We start from the raw sequence: 27,808 nt of genomic DNA on the forward strand, positions 1-27,808 counted from the left end.
AAAGAAAGATTCCACTCGGAAGTCAGTAGTTGCTGCCTTCGATCGAGACGATTCGAACGGACTTTTGCAATCCTGTAACGAACCTCTAGAGGATCGTTCCATTCTACGCCTGTTGTTATAATAGGCTCTTTCTCGTAAACACCCGAACCGGACCGAGAGAAGATACTTCCTAAGATATGAGAGAGCTGTGGAAGATCAGAGTTGATATGGACCATGGTTCCAGAAACTCGTTTCGAGGACTGGAGGGACGACTGAATTGCTTCCACTTCTTTAGATTATGATCCAGACATCTGAAACCCTCTCCAGATGTCCGGCAACTTCTTTCTATCACATCAAGAGATACTTAACGCACCGAGAGATGTTTCAGAATCATTCCTAGATCTTTAATAAAATTTCAGTTTCCCGGTAGGAAAAAAACTGTAGAGGTCTGAATTGCAGTCTATTCAGGGAAACAAACTTCTTTAGGAAGGAAATGGTCCCCAGCAAGCTCATTCCATTCCCATCACAGTATGTTTACTTCCTAATAAGGCTGCGCTTTGCCTAAGCAAGAGAGCATATAATAGTGCAATGTTGTGTAGACTCGTAGTCCTATACCGTGCGGTAACGAGCACCGAAAGGAGAAGATATCTCTGTAGAACATATTAAGGCCAAAACGAATGCAATGTTTATTCATTCATGTAAGAAATCCCCTCAATCTTAGGCTAAAATCCGTGATTGTAGGGCAGAGATACAGTTCGTCAGTCAATCCAGCAGGAGAGAGAGAGACGTAACTGCCAGCACAGAGATACGGTTAGTCAGTCAATCCCGCAGGAGAGAGAGACTTAACCTACAGCGCATGACAGCGAACGAGTTGGTACTGGCTCGTTTGGACTGGAGGAGAGGAGTCAGAGGGACAGTGACAGCAGCAGCTTACGATCGTCCGTCATCGTCGTCTCTTAACTTTATGCCTGGGTTGCCAGCTACCCTATTCTATGAAGAAAAAGGTTCGTTATTTTTAGCATAAAGAGACTCTCAAGCTGGTATATTTAAGCGAAACAGAAAACGCTAAATATATAGATGCGTTTGTGTCGTCAGAACACTACCATACAACGGTAAAAGATAAATCGGAAACTCCTGGAAGGCTGCAGGGATTAACGATTAAATGTCCTTAAAATGGACAATAGACTCTCGGTTGCCATCCGAAGAGGTAACTACAGCAAGCGTATAAGACTTGAACCAACCAGAAATAAAATAACGCAAGGCAAAATATGAAATTGATATCACAATAAAGTTTGTTCATACTTACCTGGCAGACATATATATAGCTGAATTCGGAAATACAGCTACATACATATCTGACAGGCAAGTTTCATGAACAAAACTTAGGAGGGAATCGAAGCAGTCAGCTCAAGCTTCTTATGTTATTGGACTAAGCGTCATTGACGTAGTCTACAAGTCTATTTCTTGTACGAGTCTGCGAATGACGAATGAGAGCTCTTCCGAATCTTGTCAATAAGAGCTTATTCGCTTACGCAATAGCAAGTAATGAGATGTTTGTCAATGAGAACTAACCCATTACGGACAAAGAGATATTTTGTCAATGAGGGGATACCCACTAACTTGACAAAACGATAGTATATTGTCAATGGGGGAAAGTCACTGAATTGACACCAGGAGGTCGAGCATTTTATTTTCCGATTCCCGTCTCAAACGAGGAAGGGGCAAGAATCCTGTTAAGAGACTGGGCTTACGTCAGGTATTACGACGATGTTCAATTCGGCAGCGTAGTCCCGAACTAGGAACTAACAAAATCTATCATCTGAAAAGCCCTTTCAGATGGGCTAAAAAGCTGGCAAAATTATCCTGGGAAGAGGAAGAAACTCTCCAACCAGCTTCCTCTCCCGTATCACAACTAATGCCTGCTAAAGCTTAAAATTTATTGGGCAGTATGGCAAAGGCAGTCCTGTCTTGCGCTTTCCTGAAGAGCGTACTTTTGATGAGTGCCTTTGCAAGAATCCTACTGAACGTTGCCGAGAGTCCTGACGTGCAGGACATCGAGCCTTTATAACCCGTAACTGCCTTATCGCAAAGTCTTGACTGCGGTAGTGGCAACTTAAATTTATTGGCAGAATGGCAAAAGCTTGCGGTAGAGCAAACGAGAACTTCCCTTGAGCTTTCCTTAACTCCATCCACCTATGCGAAAAGCAATATTAATTGACAGAGACCTCTTGAATTCACGAAAACCGATGTCTTGCTGGGTTTCGAAGAAGTTGTCTGTTCACTTTAAGCTTACTCCGAAGCACTGCCTACTTCACATTCTTTGCAGGTGAGGTAGAAGGTATCATCGAAGGTAGAGGTAAACATTCTTTTAAGCCCAAATCTGAAACAAGAGCTTGAAGAGTTCAACAGAACGTTCAGCCAGCGACACAACTGGCGTGCGCTGGTGCACGCTCGGCGTCCCACTGGAGCGCGCTCGGGCCTCCGGGGGATTGGAGCGCGCTCGGCGTCCACTGGCGCGCACGCTCGGCGTCCACTGGCACGCACGCTCGGCGTCCACTGGCGCGCGCTTGGCGTGCACCCGCGCGCCCCTGGCTTGGGCGTCCGCTCTCAAAAGCTTACTGCTACTATGACTTCTTTTACGTATTTCTCGGTGGAAAGACGGACACGAGTTCAGGCGACGTTCGCCTTCTTACTTCTCACTGAAACGCATAACGAGAGAGAGAGAGAGAGAGAGAGGACGTGAAGCGTCCTCTTCTATAAAGCTTCTATTTAGAGGGCACGAGTCCATCCGAAAGCTCCAACCCCTGCGCTGGGGAGGACGCTTCGGAGGACGAGAAGCAATCCTTCAGGATTCGTGCACGTGCACGCACTTAGGCAGTCTGGGGATTTTCATCAGAAACTGCCGAAGGCACGCCAGATAGGTGGGGGTTCCTCGTAACCCTCCTTCGGCTTTCGACATGCTCTCTCACTGGTTCTGGGATGTCAAGCAGAGGTCCCGGCCTAGAGGCGAAACGAGGCCGATCTGACGCACCCTCCACTACACAAGGGGTATCACTGCACTTCTGCACTTCACTTTTACTCTCTAAAGCAAGCACTTTCGATTCTAAGTACGAAATCGAAGGAGTATCAGAGAAAGGGCAATTTCTCTACAGACACTGCTTAGGGCCCGAAGGCAACACTGCAGGGTTAGGAGTAACAATTACAGAAGTAGCACTTCACAGCAATGAAGGAGAGCGAGCACCTCTCGTAGACATATACATAGCATGTAGGCCATACTACTACGGGTTATGCAAAATAAAGTCTACAGAAGGTTAGCAGGTTCACTACCCTGACTTTTTGTTACTGATTAATTGCGTACATACGAAATCATACGTCTTTTTTCCTTACGGAATTAGACATGTTTACTTGATTAATTGCGTACATACGAATCATACGTCTTCCTTACGGAATTAGACATGTTTACTGATTAATTGCGTACATACGAATCATACGTCTTCCCAACAAAGAAGCAAGACCCATACCCCTCGTACATACCAAGTGCGAATCTACCGAAGCTTACGGTAGCCACACCCTATCTTTGCAGACAACCCCGTCTGAAACTAGCCTAACTAGATTCAGATATTTTATGCAAAAATGAATCAAATTCAAATCAATTTAAGATAGCGTATGCCTAGCCACAAATCCAAGTGAATAAATCAAAAGACAATTAGGATACTTAGCGGCAATGAAGTTTCCAAAATCCTAAAAGACGGAGGTACTGAAAACAGGTGTTTTCAGCACCGGCGACAGAAAAATTATGAATAGAAAATGGGAATGATTCCTGATACCCGCCTCCCAGCGGCGGGAATGGGTACTAACCACCTGACTCCCACTGCGTGTGTCGTAAGTGTTTAAATTTCTGTCGGATTCGGAAAAATACAGCTATATATATATCTGAGGTAAGTTTCATGAACAAATAAGAAGTTATAAGAATTTTTAGAAGTGGTCTCAAGTATTCACAGATTTCAGCTATTCTCGGGCAGTTGTGATCCCTAATCCCCCCAAATACCAGGGGTCAACAGTAGTATGCACCATGTGGAGTTAGCTCGCCATACAATGAAACACTATGTATCCCCAACAAATGTAAGTCCTGTACAGTATAGAGTAGAACTTCGGTTTTTGTACATAATCCGTTCCAGAACCTCCCACGAAATCCGAAACTTACAAAAACCGAACAGTAATTCCAATAAGGAATAATGTAAATAAGGTAGTCCCCAGTTATCATCAGACTCTGTTAATGATGATCTGGTTTTGTGGCGCTATAAAAATCACAATTTGTCGTAAATTGTATTTTTCTTAACTACAAACCTGAGGTCCTTCAACATAAGGAATGTACTTATGGCGTAGCTGGAATTATGGCCGTTGAATCTTGAACAAGGTGGTTGGGCAGTAACTACCGTGGGGCACTTGAGGGGTGGCATGAGGTGGGCATATCTGTTAAAGGACCTCAGGTTTGTATAGTTAGGAAAAATGATACGTATTGTTATGATACAATAAAGTTTCATACATACTTACCTGGCAGATATATACATAGCTAAGACTCCGTCGTCCCCAACAGAAATTTAAATTTCGCGGCACACGCTGCAGGTAGGTCAGGTGATCTACCGCCCTGCCCTGGGTGGCAGGACTAGGAACCATTCCCGTTTTCTATCATATTTTCTCTCTTCCACCTGTCTCCTGCGGGGAGGCTGGGTGGGGGCCATTTAATTGTATATATCTGCCAGGTAAGTATGTATGAAAACTTTATTGTATCATAATATCATTTTTCCTACAATCAACTTAACCTGTCAGATATATACATAGCTGATTGACACCCTTTGGTGGAGGGTAAGAGACAGCTAACATGGAATAGACAGGTAAACAACATATGTTGTAGGTATAAATAAACCTTGGTTCCTATCTGATAGGTGGTAGACTTCATATGGCTGTTGCCAAGGAGTCTGCATCACCTCAAGAAACTTTAGCAAGATATGTGATCTGTGGCCAAAAGTTCTTGTGGGTCTGCTGATGGGGTCTTATCCACTTACTCGGCAGAGCCTAAAAGGTACTTGTCAATGGGTGCTAATCCACTTATATGACAATACACCTATGCCTATTGGCATAACTAAGGAGCGCAACACCGATCCCGATCACCTGATCCTAACACGAGGGTTCGCGCTCAAATTGAAAAGAGTTATTTCCACACTCCTTTCAAAAACTCCAATAATTTCACTAAGTTAAATAACTTTAACTCAAAGTTAAGGATCAGTGTCGGCTCCTTATCCCAGTAACGTATAAACCAAAAGAGAAGGATCTCTCGTAGGTTAACTTGAGATCCTTTGTGTAATGAGAAGTCAACACAGAGTTGCCTGTACCGTACAACACAGCTAATATGTCTTATATGACATATTGTTATGTAAAGAACAAGAATTTGCAAAAGCGCGCACTTCCTGCGCTTTTAATTCTCAGCTGTTTGAAGGAATCAAGTTACTATGAAGTGCTTAGGAGATCTCCATGTTTCAAAGAAGACCAGGGCTTTCTTGAAATGGATCTCTCCCGTCTGAAGCCTGAAGCCTGGCAGGAACCTCGCGCCTGGCTGGTGCTTCGCTCTTGGTTGGAGCCTAGCGCTTGTCTGGTACCTCTCACTTGACTGGCGCCTCTCAGCTGGTTGACGCCTCGCGCCTTAGCTGGAGATTCGCACCTGTCTGGAGCCTCGCGCCTGGCTGACGCTTTGCGTCTGGCTGGCGCCTCGCTGGCACCTCGCGCCTGGCTTGAGCTTCGCACCTAGCTGGCGCCACACGCCTGGTTGGCTCCTCGCACTTGGCTGGCGCCTCGCGCCTGGCTGGTGCCTTGCACCTGTTGGCGTTTCGAGTTTGCCTGATGTCTGGCTGACTCCTCGCTCCTGGTTCCAGGTTGGCTCTTTTTTAGCATCTGGAGCCTGTCTGGATCCCTCCCACTTGCTTGAGCTTCTAGCTTGGTAGTCTCTCGAGGTTGCCTGGCGATGTACACATCGGACATTCTTATTTGTCCGATTTGTTCGCCTCTAGCGCATATGCGCCAGGTTGGAGGCCCGCTCTGTCTCTTCATCAGACAATGACATTACGGAACTTGGCGTCTGGCTTGCGTTACATTGTCTGAAAGTCCTGAAGAATCACAATGGTTCATCAGGACAGGAGAAGAACGGAAGAAATTCTTCCACTCTGAGCTTTAGGCCTCTCCGGCAATGGGAGGTGATTGTATCCAGCTACATCTAGTAGACGATAGGAATCTAACAGTGCGAGAGATAAGAGTCATTATCCGATGAGGATCCTTCGTGATTATTTCCTTTGCTAACGAGATCTCTTCTGAAATGATGATGAGGTTTCTCGTTGCCGAATCTTCCCTATCCTTGCTCTAAGGAAGGGGGGAGGAGCCTGGAAGCCGAAGGTAACTCCGAGCTGAAATTGGGAGGACCCCTGATTTCTAGCTCTAATGTATCTCTCTCAATGTCTTCTGGGATCTAATTCGAGTCCTCCTCGTATTCAAAAGACTCTGTAGGAAAAATGTTTTAACCATTTCTTCTTTCGTAGAAGAAAACATAAGTATCGTGTCTGGACAACGAAACTTCTCTCTGAAATCGTTGAGTCAGGAATAGAGGGTTAAATTTATTTTAACAGACATATGCTGATAAAAAATCGTTGCCAAGTCTCCACTGAATAAGATGCGAGATTGCAATGCTCCAAAACTTCAATATTTTCTTGGCAGTTTAGGGCCAAGAGAAAACCAAGAATTCTCCTAAAATTTTTATGAGGAGCAGTTCCATCTTGTCAGAACACGGAATCTGAGGCCCAAAATAGGATCCCATTCTAAGTAAAAGATCTCCTACCTTTATCGTATAGAGGTATTGTATAAGATCCCGAAGATCTTAATTCTCTGCTATCTCTAATACTCTTTGTCGAGACAGAGTATATCATTTTACTGAATTCATTGAAAGCAGAAAATACAAAGGTGATACTTCCCCCTGAAAGGGAAGAAAACAACTATGTGGTTCACAGAGGTATCGGAAGAGGACAGTTTCCCCCTTCCATTTAGCCTGATCCTCAGCCACTTTATGTCTTTAGCCTGTTTGAAGGAATTATCAAGCTTCTCTTGAAAATCCTCTCATTCATGTTTACTTCTGGTCAGTCTGCACGCAGACAGACTCAGATTGGATACGTTTTTCAGGTCCATCATTTATAATAGATTCCGATAAAATCTCTAATCTCTTAGAAAAACCCTTCCGACCCATGCTGAGAGAATAACGTGGCCTCTGTGAATCCAACCTCTCTATGGCCAAAATGAGGCATTCATCTTCTTCCTTTGACGCCCATTTATCTTAATATCTGTTAAGAATATATAAAACTAGGGGAAAAAAGACTAAAGTTTATTCCCCTTAACAGTAAAGATGGCGTATTGTTACCTTTTGTTCAAGAATAAGGCAGCAGTTTGTAGGAAGAAAGTCCTTATTACACTTCGCGAAGAGATCTATAAAGAAGGTTCTCTCAGACTTCACAACTCTTCCAATAAATGTTATACTGATGTTTAACAGTTATTGTTGATCGAGAAGGTTGTCTCGGAAGTGCAAACTGATACCACGAACCTCTTGATATCGTTTCGTTCAGTGTTCTTGTCTCAATAGCTTCTATTTATAAACGGGAACAGTGGAGTAAAAAGAGAAATTCTCGATGTTCTTAGAGAAAAGATAGAGATTGATGGACTTATAGGTTAATAAATCGCTAAATCGAGAAAAGATCCTGTTAGGTGAATCTTACGCTTCTGGCGCTTCTAGCTTGCGCCGGGAGCTATTAAAACGTATTATAGTCCATCCAGGGACATCCTTCTGACACGAAAAGGATGTTTCCCATCGAACTCATCCATCTTCTCCTGAGCAAAATTCGATTCTAAAAGATTATGCTGACTTCATGTGTTTCTAAAAAGCATGAGATAATTATCTCATATCGTGCTCTGCCATATAAGAATCCATTATAAAGCTGCACATTTCAGGTAAAACATCATTAATCTAGGGAACTATGTAAGGATGTTAAGAAAACTGTAGTCTACTTCGGTGTGTGCATAGACTTGACCATACCGTAGTCTAAAGGATGATGTTTCTTTTACATTCTTTCTTTCCTCCGAGGCCGAGGGAGAATGGAAAAAATTTCTATCTTTGTAATACAATTTAGTGTTAGACGAAGGAGATCCTAACAAGAAGCAAGGATCGAAGAGAATCATTCCAGTTTCCTATTACATGGACATAAAGCTGTAATGAAACGGGTTGCTAAGGTCTTGTAATCTGAAAGACCTGCACCCTCCGTTGACTTTCCTAGTCTATTATGTCTTCCATCCCTTGTTCCAAATGTTGGTAGAAGAGAGGGAGTCACCTAAGGAGAGAGCCTCTCTTCACAAAGAGAGGGACTATTTCTCCGAAACAAACCCTCATGACAGAGATGAAGTCGCTTAGGCGAACATTAATTCCCTGTCATGAGAAGATTGTTCTAGTTAGAAAACTTCCCACTGTCACAGTCCCTCCTGACAATGGCTACGGTCGCCTGTGCGACATCTGGTCCCTGTCAGGAAAACAACTGATCTTGTGACATATCTCAAAATAGGAGTGTCTTTGTTGGAAAGCTATCTCCAAACACAAAGAAGCTTGAGATCCTGGCGCCTGGCGTCAGGCTGACGCTTGGTTGGAGCCTTGGCTCCTCGCATCTGGAAGACGCCTCGCGCCTGTATGACGCCTCTCGTCCGCCGAGCGTCCTGGCTGACGCTTCGCGCTTGGCTGACTACTCACATCTGGAAGACGCCTCGCGCCTGGAAGACGACTCGCACTCAACTGGCGTCCTGGCTGGCGCTCGTGCTTCGATGAAGCTTCAACGTCCGGCAATAAGTCCTGGCTATAGTCTCGCGTCTGGCTTGTCCACGCCTCTGTATGACGCCTCGCGACTGGAAGACGCCTCACGTTTTAGCTGGTGTCCTCTGTGCGAGATCTTGTCTGGTATATGCCTCTCTCGCTCTCGAACTAGACCGAAAATCTTCGTCTACTGTTTTTTAGAAGACGAAGCTTCATGTCTGAAAGGACGCCTCGTTTTGGCAGGAGAGAGAGAGTACGAGACTTCTGATCGGAAGAGAAACATCCTTCTTACGAGGAGGATGTCTAGCCATAAACTCCTACCAAGGAGGCTAGCTTCTCTTGAACAGCCCAGTAGGATACTCTTAGAAGCTTCTCCCGCGCCTTCTTCAATGGGAGGGGAGGGAGACCTCGTAGGAGTACGATCTGCTACGTCCACATAGGGTAGGGGGACGTCGACGACAACTTCACCTTCTTGATCGAGGAGGGAGCTTTCATCAGTGAAGCGCTCTGGCTAGAGTTCAAAGAAGGTTCTTCCAAAGCCTTTACAGGGGCTTGGAAAGATCCGAGTCTTTCCACCCTCCCCATATAAGTGAAGGAGAAGCAGAAGAAGAGAAACACTCTCGCAGGACGCTTTTTCTGAAGCGGTCCTGAGCAGTCTGTTGCGAAGAAAGATAATATCTTGCATCTTCAAGAAAAATTCTTCGTATATGAAACTTCTTTCTCCTTATCCACCAAGAATCTTGATAGGTGCCTTTCGTCCAAGTTCTCAGAGACTTCTAGCGGAACGGGATTCACCAGAAGGAAGAGGTCCTCTTTCCGAGAGGACCCTCCTTAGTACTTCAATCAACGAAGATATCTGCTGTAGTAACTTTCCAGGATCTTCGCAGCTACTTCTTACTTCTCCGTATCCGATTTAGGGGAAAAAGGATATACTTCGTAATACTTTCCGGAATATAATAACCTACCAGTTACTTAGAGATTTCTAATAACTTTAGAAGGTCTCGAAAATTCGTCAGAACTTCCCCCTTTCCGATGAGGAATCGGATAACGAAATCACTATTATAGGATACCTTTCCAACGGTTATCCTTGGCAGTCTGGGACGCTACTACAAATCCTGCCAGAGGGGACGCCCGACCGGAGGTGATTCTCTGAAACCTCCTTACGGCTTTCGACATTCCTTCTCCTCTGGGTTTGTGAGCTTGGAAGAGGTCTAGGCCTGAGAGCGAGACAGAGCCGATCGGGCGCACCCTCATTATTATAGGACGCCTTTCCAATGGCGAACTTGGCTTTAGTCTGGGACGTGCTACAGAACCTGCCGAGGGGACGCCTGACCGGTGGGGATTCTCTATAACCTCCGTAAGGCTTTCGACTTTCCTTCTCCTCTGGGCATGGGAGCTTGGAAGAGGTCTAGGCCTGGGAGCGAGACAGAGCCGATCAGACGCACCCTCCACTGCAAAGGGGAACACTAAAATCACTTCTTACCTTTCAATAGCTCGTATTTTGAGCTACATTCCTTTGTCTTCAAATTGCAATATGAATTTGAAGATTCTGTGAAGTAAGAAGGAGATGAGGATACAACACTACTAGTATTGTTAATGCTCTAACTGCTCGTTAGTACGAGAGCTATAACTTCTAAAGGAAGCGTAACAAATTCTATTTTTTCTGACTTCCTCAAGAAGGAAGTTAGCTTAAACTTCCTCAATCAATTCTAACATTTACTACACGTTATTAATGAATAAATATTAAAATTTCCCTTCTTGCAAACTATGTGAGTGTCTACCGAAAAGTTCGGTAGTTACACGCAAACAATTCTTCGAAATTTTCGAAGCCAAAGTTATTAAAACAAATTAATATGCGTATGCCGAACCAAAGACCCAGTACTTCCCTGCAAAAGATAGACCAGAAGATCGATGGCGATGAAATCCAAAAACCAAGTCAGGAGGAACTGCAAACGTTGTTTACATTCCAAGCGACAGAGAAAATATGATAGAAAACAGGAATGGTTCCTAGTCCTGCCACCCAGGGCAGGGCGGTAGATCACCTGACCTACCTGCAGCGTGTGCCGCGAAATTTGAATTTCTGTCGGGGACGACGGAGTCTTAGCTATGTATATATCTGACAGGTAAGTTGATTGTATGAAAATATAATTTACGACAAATTGTGATTTGTTCCGACACGTAATACAAACCCTCAGCCCTTTAACATAAGGAAGACTCACTGATTGGTGGGAGGAGTTTGAGTGAGCCTCTAGAACTGACTGGAGTTCTGCGCACCTAGGCTACATAAAAAGGATGCTCTATGTGTAAGCTTACCAGATTAATCGTCTGACCAGCCAGTGTGAGTTCGAGTCCTATCCTCAACCCGAAGGACGAGGAATGGAAGGGGGAGAGCCAGTCACTCTCGCATCCTTCTTACCTCTACAACTGCACACCATGGACGAGATGCAACTTGTCCTATTGAAGGAGCTGGGTACGCAAACACATCTCGCAAGCATCCACCACTGGTCCAGGGAAATGAGGTTCCAAGGACCTGTGGCCAGTCCCGAAGGGAAAGAAAGATACGGTCGCAATGACCTATCCATCTTCCTGTCCGACATATTCTTTGGAGTGATGTCCAGTACCCATCCACTGGTCTATCCATCTGCAGCGAAGTCTCTTGTGGTCTCGTATCCCACTGCAGCGAAGTCTCTCACGGTCTCGTCGTCTCCGCAATGGATAAAGACACCAACATTCCATGGTGGGTGTCGATACTTATGGGTATCGGAAGATGCCAATAGGACGAAGTAATGACTGATCTGGATCAACCGATAAAAAGTCCACAGCGTAGCTTGTGACGGTCTTGGACGCTTCGACAGCTGGCGACTGACTGCCATCGGTTGTGTGAGGCGAGCCGTCATGCATCCGAGGCGTAGTCACATGACTCGCCTTTTGAGGGGTTATGCCGGGAGACCATAAAAATCATCTATCTGTTGCCACCGATGCTGGAAGGCGAGATGATGATTCTCTCAAGGCATGTGCCCAACAGACGAAAGTCAATTGCCTTCTAGAGACCGAGGTCCCTGCTGGCAAGACAGAAGTTCTCATAGTAGTTGAATCTCAACTAAGGAGAAACAATACTATCTGCCGTTGAAGACGAAGATGATAGGTGAATGCAGACCTATGTCTTCACAGCTGAATCGAGAGAAGTTAACTCTCAAGATTCTGAACGTAGAAAAGTCCCGCCGATGACAACCAGCCCATGAAGACGGCTCAATCCCTGTTGTTTTACAGAGGAATGAAAACGCTAAACTGCTACTTCACTGCTGTTCGGTGAGAAGTCGGAGTTGCAATGAAAGCGGAGCGCTTTTCAGTAATGAAAACACAGGGTTTGTATTGCCTGAAGAACTGCTTCTCATGGGCTGAATCAGGGAGGACATCTATATACTTGGAAGTAGAGCTGGCAGGGCAGGGAACAGGCGATGTCTTCCGTTACACATCTACAATTCGGGGTGGACAATGAACAATTGCACACCTACGAATACGAGATACAGTAAGTCCTCAGGTTACGCCGGTCTCGACTTACGATGTTTCGTGGTTACGAACGCGCCCCCATAAAAATATAAAAAATAATATTTTGCGTCGTTCCGTCTTACGCGGTTTAGCGTCGTAAGCGACGTAAACAAACGCGAACTCAGTTTTCCGGGCGCACGGCGGAAGAATACGCTTTGTGGGGGAGAGGACGGCGTCGCTTCGCTACGCTCATTCCTCGCCCATACGCCATTTTGGTTGTTTACACTGCCTCTCTCTCCCTCGTGTGGTATCGTTTTTGTAACTTTTTGCTCTTTGTTATGGCTCCCAAGATCGCCAAGGACGGACTCTTCTGATGGTAGTGCATCGAGAATAAAAAGAAAGGCCATTACCATGGAAAAAAATTAAAGTGGACATTATAAAGCGATCTGAGAAGGGAGAAACGCCAACAAACATTGGCCGCTCGCTTGGCCTTAGCCGTTCGACCGTTGCTACCATTATCCAAAAGATAAGAAAAGGCGCATCGTTGAACATGTGAAAGGATCTGCTCTTATGAAAGCGACAGGGATAACTAAGCAGCGTAGTGGTCTAATAATTGAAATGGAAAGGTTATTGGTGCTTTGGTTGGAAGACCAAAATCAACGGCGTATCCCAGTCAAGCCTTATGGTGATTCAGGAGAAGGCGAAAAGATTGTGTTTGAAACGTTGAAAAAAGAAAAGGGGGAGGGAAGTGAAAGTGAAGAGTTTGTGGCTAGTAGGGGTTGGTGGTTTATGCGATTTAAGGCTCGGGCCAATTACCATAACCTTAAAGTGCAAGGTGAAGCTGCTAGTGGGGATGAGAAAGCAGCGAGTGAATTTCCTAAAGCGTTGTCTGAGATAATTAAGGAGGGGGGTTATTCTGCTCAGCAAGTGTATAACGTAGACGAGACAGGTTTGTTTTGGAAACGTCTATGCCTAACCGCACTTACATCGCCAAGGAGGAGAAGTCAGCACCCGGTCATAAAGCCAGCAAGGAGAGGCTAACTTTTACTTTTCTTTTGGGGGTTAATGCTGCTGGCGACTTCAAACTGAAGCCTTGTTGGTGTATCAGGCTGAAAATCCAAGGGCACTCAAGGGCATTTGGAAGGGTCAACTACCAGTAATTTGGAAGTCCAACAAGAAGGCATGGGTGACACTTGCAGTGTTTGAGGACTGGTTCGTAAACCATTTTGTTCCAAGTGTGGAGCGGTATTGCGCCTCCAAGGGTATCCCCTTTAAGGTGTTGCTAGTGCTGGAACAATTGCCCCTGGACACCCTGCCCAGCTGGGAGACTTCAACCCTAATGTCAAGGTGGTTTACCTTCCACCTAATACCACGGCCCTTTTACAGCCTATGGACCAAGGAGTGATTGCTTCGTTCAAGGCCTACTACCTACGAAGGACAATTGCTATGGCTTTACAGGCAACTGAAACCATGAAGCACTTGACTCTGAAGGACTTTTGGAAATCCTACAACATCCTTGATGCTGTAAAGAACATTGCTAATTCCTGGGAGGAGGTTAAGCAAACAAACATGAATGGTGTCTGGAAGAAAATTTGTCCTCAATTTGTGAATGATTTCCATGGGTTTGAGGACACAGTTCAGCTAGTTGTCAAGAACGTTGTTGCCCTGAGTAAGGAAATCAATTTGGAGATGGAGGTTGATGATGTTACAGAGCTGCTGGAGTCTCATGGCGAGGAGTTATCTGCTGCCAGGACCCTAATACAACTGGAGAAGCAGATGATAGAGGAAGAAGAAGAAAGCACCCACGCCCCAGAGGCCTAAGGCTTTCACAAGGCAGGAAGTTGACAAGAGGTTTTTGCAGAGTTGCAGCAAGCGTTGTCAACTTTTGAGGCTCAGGATCCCAACTTGGACAGGTTCACTAGGGTTTCCAGAGGCGTCATGGATTTGATGCAGTGTTACAAGGAGATCTTGGATGAAAAGAGGTCGCTCTCTGTTCAGACTAACCTGGAGCAGTATTTTAAGAAGGTAGAGAGGCCTGCAAGAGATCCTGTACCCTCTACCTCAGCTGCCTCTGCTAATCCAGACTCGCCTGCCCCACAATCTCCAGCACCTTCTGAATGTTCTGCTAACCCAGACTCACCTGCCCCAGTATCTGCGAGCACCTTCTGTAGGTTCTGCCTCACCTAAAGACTCACCTGCCCAAAAAACATCTCCAGTAGTTATGTTCTGCCTCACCTCAAGAAATCACCTGCCTCAGCATTCTTCCAGTAGTATGTTCTGCCTCACCTCAAGAATCACCTGCCTCAGCATCTCCAGCATCTTCTGGAGGTTCTTTTTCTCTTTCACTAACCTCCCCAGTCTCTCCAGCACCGCAGCTTCCTCTCCAGTGTGCAAGCCAATCAAATTAATAAAGGTAAGGAATTGTTCTCTCGTTGTTAATTGATAGAGGTATTTACATTAAATCAAGTGGTATTTTTCAATGTTCCGACTTACGCTTGAAACAAAATCGTGTTACGACGCATCTTAAGAACGGATCAACGTCGTAACTCGAGGACCCCCCGTATATTTAGAAGCAGTACTTCCCTCAAACGCTAGAAACTCCAGGAATTCGAGCATTCGGCGAGATTCCCGATTATCGTCGTAACAATTATCTGGGATTCTCGTCTCGCCCACTCTGGACTGTGGTTTCGCCCAAGTGTTGCAGATTGTAGGAGACCAGAACACTCGGAGAGTGCTAGAAACTCAGAAGAATTCTAAGCGCTCGGCAAAACACCCCCCCCCCAAATTCGTCAGACGATCATCGGGGGGGGGTCCTCCCGATTCCCGTAGAAATCGAGGATAGGGCAAGGTCCTTCCTCAAAGACGGGGACTTAAGTCCGGTAGGACCCGAAGGTCCCTCCAGGAACGCAGTCTCCGACGTGGAATCCTACGGAGAACGCTCTGCGGGATTCCTCCCCCCCCCGTTGCAGCCATAGGGAGAGAGGGAATGGGGGAGGAAGATTGGACGCTCTCGCTCACCTTCCCAGCGGAACTAGCAGTCGGAGAAGCAAGTACGGGCAGCCATCACCACACGGTGATGGCCGCTCAGAGTCTAGGAAAACCATCTGGAGAAAACGTTTTTCCTAGGAGGGTTACGAACTTGTGCTGTAGGTTAAACGTCTGCCACCACCGTGACCATCACTGGGTGGGGCTGAGCGAGCACCTGACAAGAGAGAACCAATACCGTCCTCCGACAAGTCCCAGTCCTTGTCGAGGTCGAAACCTCTCAAGAGGACCGAAGGGGGAGCCCACCCCGGTCTCTGCGTGCGTGTTCCAGTGGGACCGTTACGTGAATGGGGGTGATGATCACTCCGAGAGTCTGGGAAACGTCATTTTCCTCACCAGCCCCCACAATCTCCTCCAACCACTTGAGCGAGGATCTGTTGGTCCCAAGACCGAACCAGGCTGCCTGAACCCTGGCTGCTAGGTCACCCGCGGGCGACCGTATACTCAGTACCTCTCGCAAACAAGCGGCCGAGACGGTTCCTGGCACCGAGGCAGAACCTCTGGCGCCAGGAGAGGAGGTACCGGTGTTAGCCGGTACCCATCTGGTCCCCGTCGTCTTCTTCCTTGCGGAAGGAGAGACGGACCCCGTTCCCGAAGGAACAGGAGGACCAGCGGAAGCCCCAACTGTCCCACCAGAGTGGGACAGACCCTTAGAGGTCTCTGGGCAAGACTTCGTAGGGGGGGAGGAGGCTACCTTCTTCTTCGGCTGGGGGGCCTCGGAAGTCGAAGGGGAAGAGGCGATAGAAGACGACGGCGACACCTTCCTCTTCTTCCTGGACTTCCTCTTCGTCAGTTTCCTCAGGACAACCGACAGGTCCTCCATCCAGGACGGAGTTGGAGGAGTTGTCTTCCGCTGGTCCTCCCGTTCCTCCGGGAATGGGGCCTGTCTCTCCTTCCTTGGGGAGGAAGCAGACGGGGACCATGGAGGTACCGGCCACCACTGGTATCTCCTGGTTCCGGAGGTTCCACCTCCGAACCGGGAACCGTCTTGGCCGCCCGCTTGCGAGCGTTACTGAGTGTACGGTCACCTACGGGTGACCGTGCAGCCTGGTACCCAAGGTTGACGTGACGTTCCCACGGGTCCATGCATGCAGAGACCGGTGGAGGCGGGCCTTCCAGCCTCTTTTAATTAATTTCTTTCTTTCAGAGAGGTTTCGGCCTCAACGAGGACTTGGAAGAGTCGGAGGACGGTATCGGCTGTCGCCTGTCAGGTGCACACTCAGCCCCACCCAGATGACGGTCGCGTTCGCGCAACCTACCAGTCTCGGGGGTGGCAGACGCTTTACCTGCCAGGTAGGAGTTTCGTAACCCTCCTCGAGGAAGCGTTCTCTCCACTGTTGCTCCCGCAGGTCCCTCTGGACAGGTGCAGTTGCGACACGGCCCAACTGCACCTGTCCAGAGGGACCTGCGGGAGCAACAGTGGAGAGAACGCTTCGAGGAGGGTTACGAAACTCCTACCTGGCAGGTAAAGCGTCTGCCACCCCCGAGACTGGTTAGGGGTTGCGGAACGCGACCGTCGTCTGGGTGGGGCTGAGTGTGCACCTGACAGGCGACAGCCGATACCGTCCTCCGACTCTTCCAAGTCCTAGTTGAGGCCGAAACCTCTCTGAAAGAAAGAAAAGAAATTAATTAACAAAAAGAGGCTGGAAAGGCCCGCCTCCACCGGTCCTCTGCGCATGGACCCGTGGGAACGTCACGTCAACCTTGGGTACCAGGCTGCACGGTCACCCGTAGGTGACCGTACACTCAGTAACGCTCGCAAGCGGGCGGCCAAGACGGTTCCCGGTTCGGAGGTGGAACCTCCGGAACCAGGAGATACCAGTGGTGGCCGGTACCTCCATGGTCCCCGTCTGCTTCCTCCCCAAGGAAGGAGAGACAGGCCCCATTCCCGGAGGAACGGGAGGACCAGCGGAAGACCCACCTGTCTCACCGGAGCGAGACAGACCCTTAGAAGTCCTGTGACAAGACTTCTTAGGGGGGAGAGACCCCCTTCTCTTTTACGGCAAAGCCTAAAAGTCAAAAGGGAGGAGGCATGAAGATATGATGATCTCAAAGAGGATGACGACGATACTTGACGAGCTCTCTTCCTCTTCGGTTCCTCCGAATTCCGCCAGACTTCTACCATCAGGAGTAGAAAAACCTCACACGGTAGCGCGACAGCTTCCTCCAGTGACATAACTCCTGAGTAGTAGTGGTAATGAATATGCTTATCAGCAGGGGATCAGTACACACGCTCGAGGATCGGTATCGTAACATGCTTCGAGTCTTAGGTACAATTCCAAGGTTAGGATAACCAATACGAAGAGCATCCAACCAATACTGCTGAAAACACAATCACCACTAGTCTGTAAAATAAGGAAAAAATATTAAGTAATGAGGATACTCCTCACGCATCCAAGGGCACCACCCTCCGAAGTGAGAGGAGATCCCCCAACATCAACACCGCACGCCCATCCTTCCCAAGCGAAGAGTAATTTCTGGATGAACACATGTCCCGTTACAGGATCAATATCACTTACGTTAAATACATGTCTCAACCTCACATTAAATACATATTTCGTCCTCATGCAGGTCTGAACCAGTGTTAAAAGGCGAAAGAATGTAAATAATATGTTGGTATACCTTTGCCGCCGACTCTTAACACAAGTAGAGGGGCGGTTATAAAGGCTGTCACAAAGAGTGGGTTTATATATTAATTGAAAAACCAGGACAAACTTTTGTTTAGTATTAATATAAAACACCATATATACACATTTAATTAAAAAACAAAAATAAACCAAAAGGATCCCACCAGGAAAAAAGATCAACAACCAGTCAGTCGGAGCTCACAAACACACGTCTTCATCGGAAGACGGCCGAAAGCAAAGTGGAGTGTTTACATCCGGGCAGGCTAGCCAGCCTCACGGTAGTTACTGCCTGACCACCTTGTTCAAGATTCAACGGCTGTAATTCCAGCTACGCCGTAAGTACATTCCTTATGTTAAAGGACAGAGGGTTTGTATTACGGTCGGAACAACTGGAGATTTATGGCGTCATAACGAGCAGAATTTCAGTTATCAGCACCATAAGGTGCCAATACAGGCAGTCCCTGGGTTACGACGAGGGTTCTGTTCTTGAGAAGCATTGTAACCTGAAAATCGTTGTAAGCCGAAACATTGTCAAAAATTCTGAGAAAACCTTACTTTTAATGCTTTGGGTGCATTCAAAACTATGTAAACTGCATTCTTATTGCATTTTTCATTAAAAAAAACTTCAAATATTGATTATTTTGCAATTTTGGTGTCATATTTCTTCTGCCAGATGAGCATTGTAGGAGTCGTAACCCTGGAAATAATTTCTGATGAATATAACTGAAAAGTGCCTTAACCTTGGAACGTCGTAAGCCGAACCCGTTGTAACCTGGGGACTGCCTTAATAGAGTTATGGCACCATAGCATACCTAACAGAGGCGCCATTAACTGAAACTCGGCACCTTAAGCGCTATAAATCACAGAGTTCTGGTTAATGGCGGATTTCGCTTATCAGTCTCCTACAAGAACGGAACTACTGCCGATAACTGGGGACTGTCTGTACAATGAATGCATTCCAGACCTCCCAAAATATTTTTTTAAATATATTCAACAGGGAATAAATACAGTTTTACATATAGAAAACAATGAGAAATAAATATAAATGACTAATAAAAATGAAAAAATGAACACTTAACATCACTCTTATAGAAAGCACTTGTTAGTGTATGAAAGACAGAGAGGAGGGGAGAGGGAGGAGGAGAGGCTATTGTTTGGAGAGGGAATCTCCCTCCAGAAGAACTTCAAGGACCTATCTGGGGTTACTTCTCTTTGCTTTTTACTGGCACTGTCACACAACAAAACTGTCCAGAGACATTTGTTTCTGGCGTTTCTTTCAATTTTGCCTTAAGTTAAACATGACATTGTCATGAAATATGTTGGAGACACGGGTTCCAACTTTGTTGGGATGATAATTCTCCATAAAATTTGTTTACATCATTCCACTTTTCAAACATGTCCTCAATCCCTGAAGTAAGCACATTATATATGCTCATTCGTTTTCTGAATTTTTCAAACCAGCCTCTGCTGGCCTTAAATTCACTAACTGCAGCACTTGCTGAAAGCATTTTCTCACTGAGATCAGCATGCAACTTCCCCCCAACACTTTGCTACGAGTTCTTTCTTGAATTCTATCGTGTTTCTCGCCTTTCTTACAGAAGTGCTAACACTTGGAACATTCTTTGGCCCCATGATGGCTTATTTAGTAGTTGAACTTGAATAAAAAAGCACAAAAACAACAAACACAAAAGCAAAATCGGTCGTGAAAGAAGATGGGATGCTTTGTTTGGGTGCTTGATATAGGTCCAAGTCAAGTGCTGGGCCCTCGATGGAGCATTTCCAAGTGTACAAAAACAGAGGAAATGTATGATAACCGAGAAAAAATTTTGTAGAAAAAGCCTACGAAAACCAAAACGTACAAAAAGAGAGGCATGCGAAAACCAAGGTTTTACTGTAGTTGTAGTTACTATTACTATAGAATAAAAAACTAATAAAAAACTTACTATAGAATCTCCTTTTTTGTGAAGTAGGTTAATTCCTGGAAAAACAAAATATAATTTAGTAAACCATGAATTAACAAACTGCAGTGTTATGGAATGTGCAGCCATGCTCAAATGTCATGCAACATGCTTTTTTTGTATTGTCCAAAATCTCAGATGCAATGGAAAAGGTTGCACATTGCCAGATAGTGTTAAAAAAAATTTTTTATTCCAATGCCATATATGTTGATAAGTACATGAATTCACAGCTAACATTATTTTCTTTGTTGATTAATAAATATAATAATAAATATAATATCTTATATTCCCTGATATCATTCGTAACTTATGTGAGATTAATTGAAAATCCTCATAATTTTTTTTTGCAATGCTTAGCTCAAAGAATACAAAGTGTGACGAGGTTGGCAGTGTTTTCAAAGACAACTTGCACAATTTGCAACAAGAAATGGTCATCTTACCTTCCTGTATAGCATATAACAATAGACCCAATAATATGATATTGTTAAACTACAATAAAGTTTTGTACATACTTACCTGGCAGATATATACTTAGCTATAGTCTCCGACGTTCCGACAGAATTTCAAATCTCGCGGCACACGCGACAGGTAGGTCAGGTGGTCTACCTTACCCGCCGCTGGGTGGCGGGCGTATGAACCAATCTATCTCTCCAGCCAGATTTTTTCTCTTTCACCTGTCTCCTGAGGGGAGGCTGGGTGGGCCATTAGACGTATATATCTGCCAGGTAAGTATGTACAAAACTTTATTGTAGTTTAACAATATCATTTTTGTACATGAACTTCCCTGCCAGATATATACTTAGCTGATTGGCACCCTTGGTGGAGGGTAAGAGACAGCTAAAGTAATAAGGAGAGATAAGAAACAACTGATGTTGTAGGATATAAATAACCTTGGTTCTTACCTGTTCAGGCAGAAGACTTCATTGATATTATCTCTGAGTCTGCGTTGCCTGGAGAGCTACAGCTAGGACGTGACCTGATGCTGAAAGACTCTCGGATCTACCACTGGGATATGTGATCCCTTTGTGTGGTAGAATCCAAGTCGGATCCTGTTAAAGGGAGTTCGTCCCTATCTTAACAGGTCCTAACCACTACTACTGCAAGGAGCCACACTCATCAGACCACCTAACCAAACTACTAAAGATTAGTATTACGACCTAAAGAGATGCCTTCATGCATCCTCTTTAAGGCAACCAACAACAACAAATACAAGGGGGAAAAATTTATACTACTAAACAGGATGAGTTCCACCTCCCTGCCCCAGCACTGAATCCGCAGATACGTACGGGCCCAAGGCGAAGATTTTTCGTAAGTGATTCTCACATCACGTAATAGTGGTCGCGAACACTGACTGACATCTCCAGAATGTTGTCTCCATCAGATTTCGCACGGACATATTCTTGTTGAAAGCAAGAGAAGTTGCTATGGCTCTTACTTCGTGTGCTTTCACTTTAAGAAGCCTAAGATGTTCTTCTCTGCAGGATCCGTGTGCTTCTTTGATGAGGCTTCTCAAGAAGAAGGACAATGCGTTCTTCGACAATGGACGAGTAGGGTCTTTTACTGAACACCACAGGACCTCTCGGTTGGCTTTCAGTTGCTCTTTTCTTCTAAGGTAGTATTTCACCATTCTCACTGGGCAAAGAGTTCTCTCGGGTTCTTCTCCTATCAAAGAAGATAACCCACGAATCTCGAAGTTCTTGGGCCATGGACTTGATGGGTTCTCATTCTTTGCAAGAAAACCAGGAAGGAAAGAGCAAATGAGAGAGTCCTCCTTAAAACCCACATTACCATCAATCGCCTGAAGCTCACTCACTCTTCTGGCGGAAGCTAGAGCCATCAAAAACAGAGTCTTCCTGGTAAGGTCTCTGAATGAGGCTGAATTAGGGGTTCAACCTAGAGGACCCAAGGAATTGAAGGACTACATCCAAAATTCCAGCTAGGTGTCTTAGGATACTGCATTTTCGTTGTATTAAACGACCTAATAAGGTCCTGTAGGTCCTTATCTTCCGATAAGTTGAGGCCCCTGGGCCTGAAGACATTCGCCAACATACTACGATGCCTTTACTCGAAACGACTAAGCCGCACATTCTTGTCTTAAGAATAAAAAGAAGTCTGCAATTTGATTCACAGAGGTACTGGAAGAGGAAACGTTATTCCTCTTGCACCATCTTCTGAAGACATCCCACTTCGATTGGTACACTCGTAATGTGGAAGACCTCCTCGCTCTAGCGATTGCCTTAGCAGCTGCTGACGAAAAGCCTTTCGCTCTGACCAGTTTCTGGACAGTCTGAAGCCAGTCAGACTGAGAGCGGGGAGGTTTTTGTGGTACCCTGTCGAAGTGGGGCTGTCTGAGTAGATCGCTCCTTAGAGGAAGCGATCTTGGAAAATCCACTAGCCATTCCAGCACCTCTGTGAACCAATCTTGTGCTGGCCAAAAGGGAGCTATCAAAGTCATCCTCGCGGAATCTGACTCTGCGAACTTTTTTAAAGTCAACCCCAGAATCTTGAAGGGGGGAAACGCGTATACATCGAGTCCTTTCCAATCGAGTAGGAGAGCGTCTATCCCTATTGCTCCTGGATCCGAGATGGGAGAGCAATACAGATCCAGTCTTTTGTTCTTTGCAGTTGCAAACAGGTCTAAGAGAGGCCTGCCCCACAACTTCCAAAGGCTCTGGCAAACATCTTGGTGCAGAGTCCCACTCTGTGGGAAGGACCTGATCTTTCCTGCTGAGGAGATCTGCCCTTACATTCCTTTCTCCCTGTACGAATCTGGTGAGAAGTTTTATCCCCCTTTCTTCTGTCCACAGAAGAAGATCTCTTGCTGTTTCGTACAGAGAGAAGGAATGCGTCCCCCCCTGTTTCCTGATGTATGCCAGAGCCGTGGTGTTGTCCGAGTTTATTTGCACAACTGCTCCTGTCACATCTTGACTCGAACTCCTTCAGAGCAAGCCACACGGCTATTAGTTCTTTCCTGTTGATGTGCCAGGAAGACTGGTCCCCCATCCAGGTTCCTGACACCTCCTTGGTTCCCAGAGTCGCCCCCCAACCTGTTTCCGACGCATCGGAGAACAACACCAGGCTGGGTTTCTGGGATTGAAGAGGCAGTCCCTGCGAGAACTTGTCGGGATCCGCCCACCATGCTAACTCCTTCTTGATTTGAAGAGTAATTGACAGGGAGAACTTCAAATCCTGAGAAGGACGACTCCAATTCCGATGAAGAAAGAATTGGAGCGGTCTCAGGTGCAACCTTCCTAGGGAAAACAAATTGCTCCAGTGAGGAGAGCGTCCCCAGCAGACTCATCCACTCCCTCACTGTGCATACTTCTTTCCCTAAGAAGGTTGTTACTTTTTCGAGTCCCCCGGGCTCCTCTCCTGTGACGGAAAAGCCCGAAAACTCAGAGAGTTCATCATGGATCCCCAGATAAACGCACTCTTGAGCGGGAATCAGACTTGACTTCTGCAGATTGACCAGAAGTCCTAAGGAATAAGTCAAATCCAGGGTTTTCTTCAAGTCCTTCAGACAACGATCTCTGGAATTGGCCCTTATAAGCCAATCGTCGAGATAGAGCGAAATCCTCACCCCTTCCAGGTGAAGCCATTGTGCCACATTCCTCATGATGGCCGTAAAGACTTGGCGGGGGGCCGTGGAGAGGCCAAAACACAGGGCCCTGAATTGGAAGATTCTTCCCCCCATCATGAATCTTAGAAACTTCCTCGAGAAGGATGGATTGGTACGTGGCAAGTGAAGCGTCCTGTAAGTCCAAGGACACCATCCAGTCCCCTGGACGGAGTGCTGCTAACACCGAGGCAGTGGTCTCCATCGTGAACTTCTTCTTTTCGACGAAGAAGTTCAGGGCGCTTACATCCAACACCGGTCTCCATCCCCCTGAGGATTTCGGAACTAGGAACAGGCGGTTGTAAAGCCTGCCGAAAGATGATCTGCCACTAGTTCGATCGCCTCCTTTTCCAGCATCTGATCTACCGCTAGTCGGAGGGCTTGATTCATGATGGGGTCCCTGTATCTGGCCGTCAAACTCCCTCGGGGTATTCGTCAAGGGAGGCCTCGAAGAGAACGGGATTAGATAGCCCTTCCTCAAAATTGACAGGGTCCAGGCATCTGCGTCTTTCTGGGCCCAGACTTCTGCAAACTGTAAAAGCCTGGCGCCTACAGTTGTCTGAAGGACTTGAGTCTTACTTGGGAGGTTTGATTGACTTCGTAAAAGTCCTCCCTCTTCTGTTTGGTTTCCGACCTCTGAACGAAGAGGATCTAGAGGTAGATGCCCCTCGAAAGGGTTCCTGAGAGGTCGGCTTAGCTTTCTTTGTCTTAGTCTGGAAGGTAGGGCGCGGCTTCCTTGCAGACTGTGCTAGAAGGTCCTGCGTAGCTTTGGCAGAGAGAGCCTTCGAAATGTCTTGAACCAGGTGTTTAGGAAACAGCTGTGTAGAGAGAGGGGCAAAAAGCAAAGACGATCTCTGAGCATGAGAGACCGACTTTGTTAAAAAATGAGCAAAATACTGATCTTTTCTTCAAGACCCCTGCTCCAAACAGTGAAGCTATTTCGCTGGCCCCATCTCTCACCGATTTATCCATACAGGATAAGACACAATTCAAATCCTCCGGAGAAAACGTGTCCGGTCCTTGAGTTTTTCTTGGCTAGGACTCCGAGGGACCAATCGAGAAAGTTGAAAACTTCCAAGACTCTAAAAATGCCTTTTAGAATGTGATCCATTTCATTCATTGCCCACGTAGTTCTGGCCGAATTCAAAGCTGATCTTCTAGTGGCGTCTACTAGTGCCGAAAAATCTGCGTCAGCTGAAGACGGAAGGCCCAGTCCCAAGGGTTCTCCTGTCTCATACCAAAATCCTGTCCTTCCTGAAAGCTTCGACGGAGGGAAGGCAAAACATTGTTTTCCCGCTTCCTCTTTAGTACGCATCCATGAACCGAAACTCTTGAGCGCTTTCTTCATAGAAAGAGTCGGCTTCCATTCTCACACACGAAGATCCTTTCGTTGCTTTCGCTGTGGAGAACAACGAGTGTGGAGAAGGAGGAGCAGTAGGGCTCAAAGACTCTCCGAACTCCTGAAGGAGAAGTTCTGTGAGCTTCTTGTACGAAGAAACTGTTGCCGATGTATTAGTTTCTTCCTCAGAGGCTTCCTGGTCTTCTTGAGGAGGAGAACGGGGATGAGGATCCTTATGAGAATCCTTAGATGATTTCCTAGCTGGGGTACAGTGCGATGAAGGAGACAAACGTCTTGAATGAGGAGAAGATTCCAAAGTAGAAAGGCGTACAGGAGAACGACGAGTTGTAAAAGAAGGACGCTTATCCGAAAATTTCTTGTCTAAACTCGCATTCTCTAGAAAGACCACGTCTATCCCTAGGGAAACTACGAGAGGGAGAGCGCCTGCTAAGATCCTGTCGCCGATCGTGAGGAGAGCTGGCTACTAGGCGCCGAGCGCCTATCTGTCACAGGGCGCTTAGTTGGAAGGGTCCTGGCGCCTACCAAGCGGCGAAACGTTGCTAAAAATAGGGCGCCTTTCAGGAGCAGGGCGCTTTAGAGGCTCTTGATGCCTACGAAGCGGAGAGCGGCTGCTACGCTCCGAGCGCTTAAACGAAACAGGGCGTTCTGCGAGATCTTGGTCCTTACCAAGGGGAGAACGTCTGTAAGGCTCCGAGCGCCTAACAGAATCAGGGCGCTTGAGGCGTTCTTGACTTCTAGCAAGAGGAGACCGATCAGGAGTAGGGAGTCTCGAGAACGAAGAGCGCCTACTAGGAGAACGAAGCAAACGAGGATCAAGGTGTCTTTCTCCAGGAGAACAGCTACTAAACGAATGACGCTTACCAGGAGCAGGGCTCCTACTAGACTCTTGATGTCTTACAGGGGAGGAGCGAACTCCGTGCGATGAGCGCCTACCAGTCACGTTATCCGACGCCCGACTACAGTAGTCGGAAGGAGAAGTGCGCCTACTTTCAGAAGGGCATTCCCCTAGGTTCTCTGAGAAGACGAGGAGAAGAAAGAGACGGAGACGACGAACCAAGTCTTCTATGACCTGAGCGACTCTCTCTTCTTGCACGAACTCTAGAAGAAGGAGAAACAGAAGGGCTGAGCGTCTACCCGAGGCAGGAATCCGATTTGAGGAAATATCTTCATAGTCCAAGGAGCGCCTATCCGTCGAATGGCGTCTCGACACCTCCGAGCGGGAGTGGTGTTCCTCTCGTGAAATGTTACGATGAGTAGAAGAATCCTCAAAAGAAGGAGAACGCCGATTACAAGGAGAGCGCTCTTCGACGAAACGCGCCTCGATCTCTTGATCGGGAGAGACAAATCCTTCCTTCTACGCGATCTCGATGCCAAGGAGTCCGCCAAGGCTGTGATCTGAGCTTGTAGGCCCGCTAGTACTCGAGAAGGAGAGTCCCCAGCGATCTTCTTCCGAAGCAAGCTCAGCGCGAGGCGCGGGAGAAGGAGGGCGATCACCGGATCTCCTAGGCTTCTTTGCTTGCAAGGAAGCTACATCAGAAAAGTCTTCTGGGCTGGACGCTAACGTACTGAAGGGAGCCTCCGCAGCCCTCTTCAACGGGCGTGCGCCTCTTAGAGCTCCACCCACGCTTCGGCGAAGGAGAAGAGGATGACGAAAAACACTGGCGAAGAATATTCTTCTTCTTACGATCCAAGGCAGCCTGGGAGCGAACTTCAGGATCTGCCGAGGGGACGCCTGACCGGTGGGGGCTCTCCCTAGCCCTCCTGCGGCTTTCGACTTTCCTCCTCCACTGGAACTGGGAGTCTGGAAGAGGTCTAGGCCTGGAGGCACTAAGGAGCCGGTCAGACGCACCCTCCACATCACTGGGTACACTGCACTTATCATCACTGACACTCTTACCTTGCTCAGTACGAAGATTCTTGTCTTCCTTAGAACACAAGGAAGCTTTTGAGGCCGCCGCCTCCGAAGACGAATCTACGGCTTCGGTGCGGGGAGCAGGAGCTGAGACCTGGGAGGAAGGTTCTAAAACTACATTAATGGTTAGTTTCATTCTTCCACTCATTCTCGACCTGCTCGAGCTCCTTGAAGAAGCTTTACGTACCCTATCCCTTTCAAGTTTCCTAATATAAGAAGAAAGAGCCTTATAGGCATCTTCGTTCAAAACCTCACACTCTTGACACGGGTTACTAAACGAACATTCATTCCCCTACATTTAACACAGAAAAGTAGGTGAGGGTCCACCAGCAGCTTTCGCGTTAACCTCACCTTACATCCATCGGTCACACATACTCTAAACAAAACCGGAGTTTTGGAAACAGAATCAAAATCAGACATTCTACAGGAAAATCCAGCGCAAAGTCAATAACGGTCCACAATCAGCGTATGCCAAGCCAACATAGAGCGAATACGTCACCAAAATGTTCAAATCAATCTCCAGGCAAGCGAGAAATGAAGAATATATCGGAAGAAACGACAACAGTTGTTATCGCTTCAGCGACAGAAAAAAATCTGGCTGGAGAGATAGATTGGTTCATACGCCCGCCACCCAGCGGCGGGTAAGGTAGACCACCTGACCTACCTGTCGCGTGTGCCGCGAGATTTGAAATTCTGTCGGAACGTCGGAGACTATAGCTAAGTATATATCTGGCAGGGAAGTTCATGTACAAAAATCAACATTCATAAAAAAAAATTTTAAATTAAAATATGAATTACAGATAACTTTCTTAGAAATCTGAAGTCTCAGCCTATGTTCAAACTGCCCCTATGTTGCACTAATGATGCCTAAGATAGGCCTAATAAAAAAATCTAAGGCTTCAATATTGCAATCTAGTTTACTGAAGTAGTATTTA

General features: G+C 46.6%; 1 protein-coding gene across 1 annotated transcript in view; it reads right to left on the minus strand.

Moving 5' to 3' along the window:
- The window catches only part of LOC135225201 (calcium and integrin-binding protein 1-like), a 111,036-nt gene extending 90,913 nt beyond the window's left edge, over positions 1–20,123 (minus strand). The window contains exon 1 of the mRNA XM_064264510.1: positions 19,971–20,123. The gene's annotated coding sequence lies outside the window, so the exon portion shown is untranslated. The remainder of the gene's footprint in view (positions 1–19,970) is intronic.
- Between the last annotated feature and the right edge of the window lie 7,685 nt (positions 20,124–27,808).

The sequence above is a fragment of the Macrobrachium nipponense genome, chromosome 13 (assembly GCF_015104395.2).
Source record: "Macrobrachium nipponense isolate FS-2020 chromosome 13, ASM1510439v2, whole genome shotgun sequence".
Lineage (NCBI taxonomy): Eukaryota > Metazoa > Arthropoda > Malacostraca > Decapoda > Palaemonidae > Macrobrachium > Macrobrachium nipponense.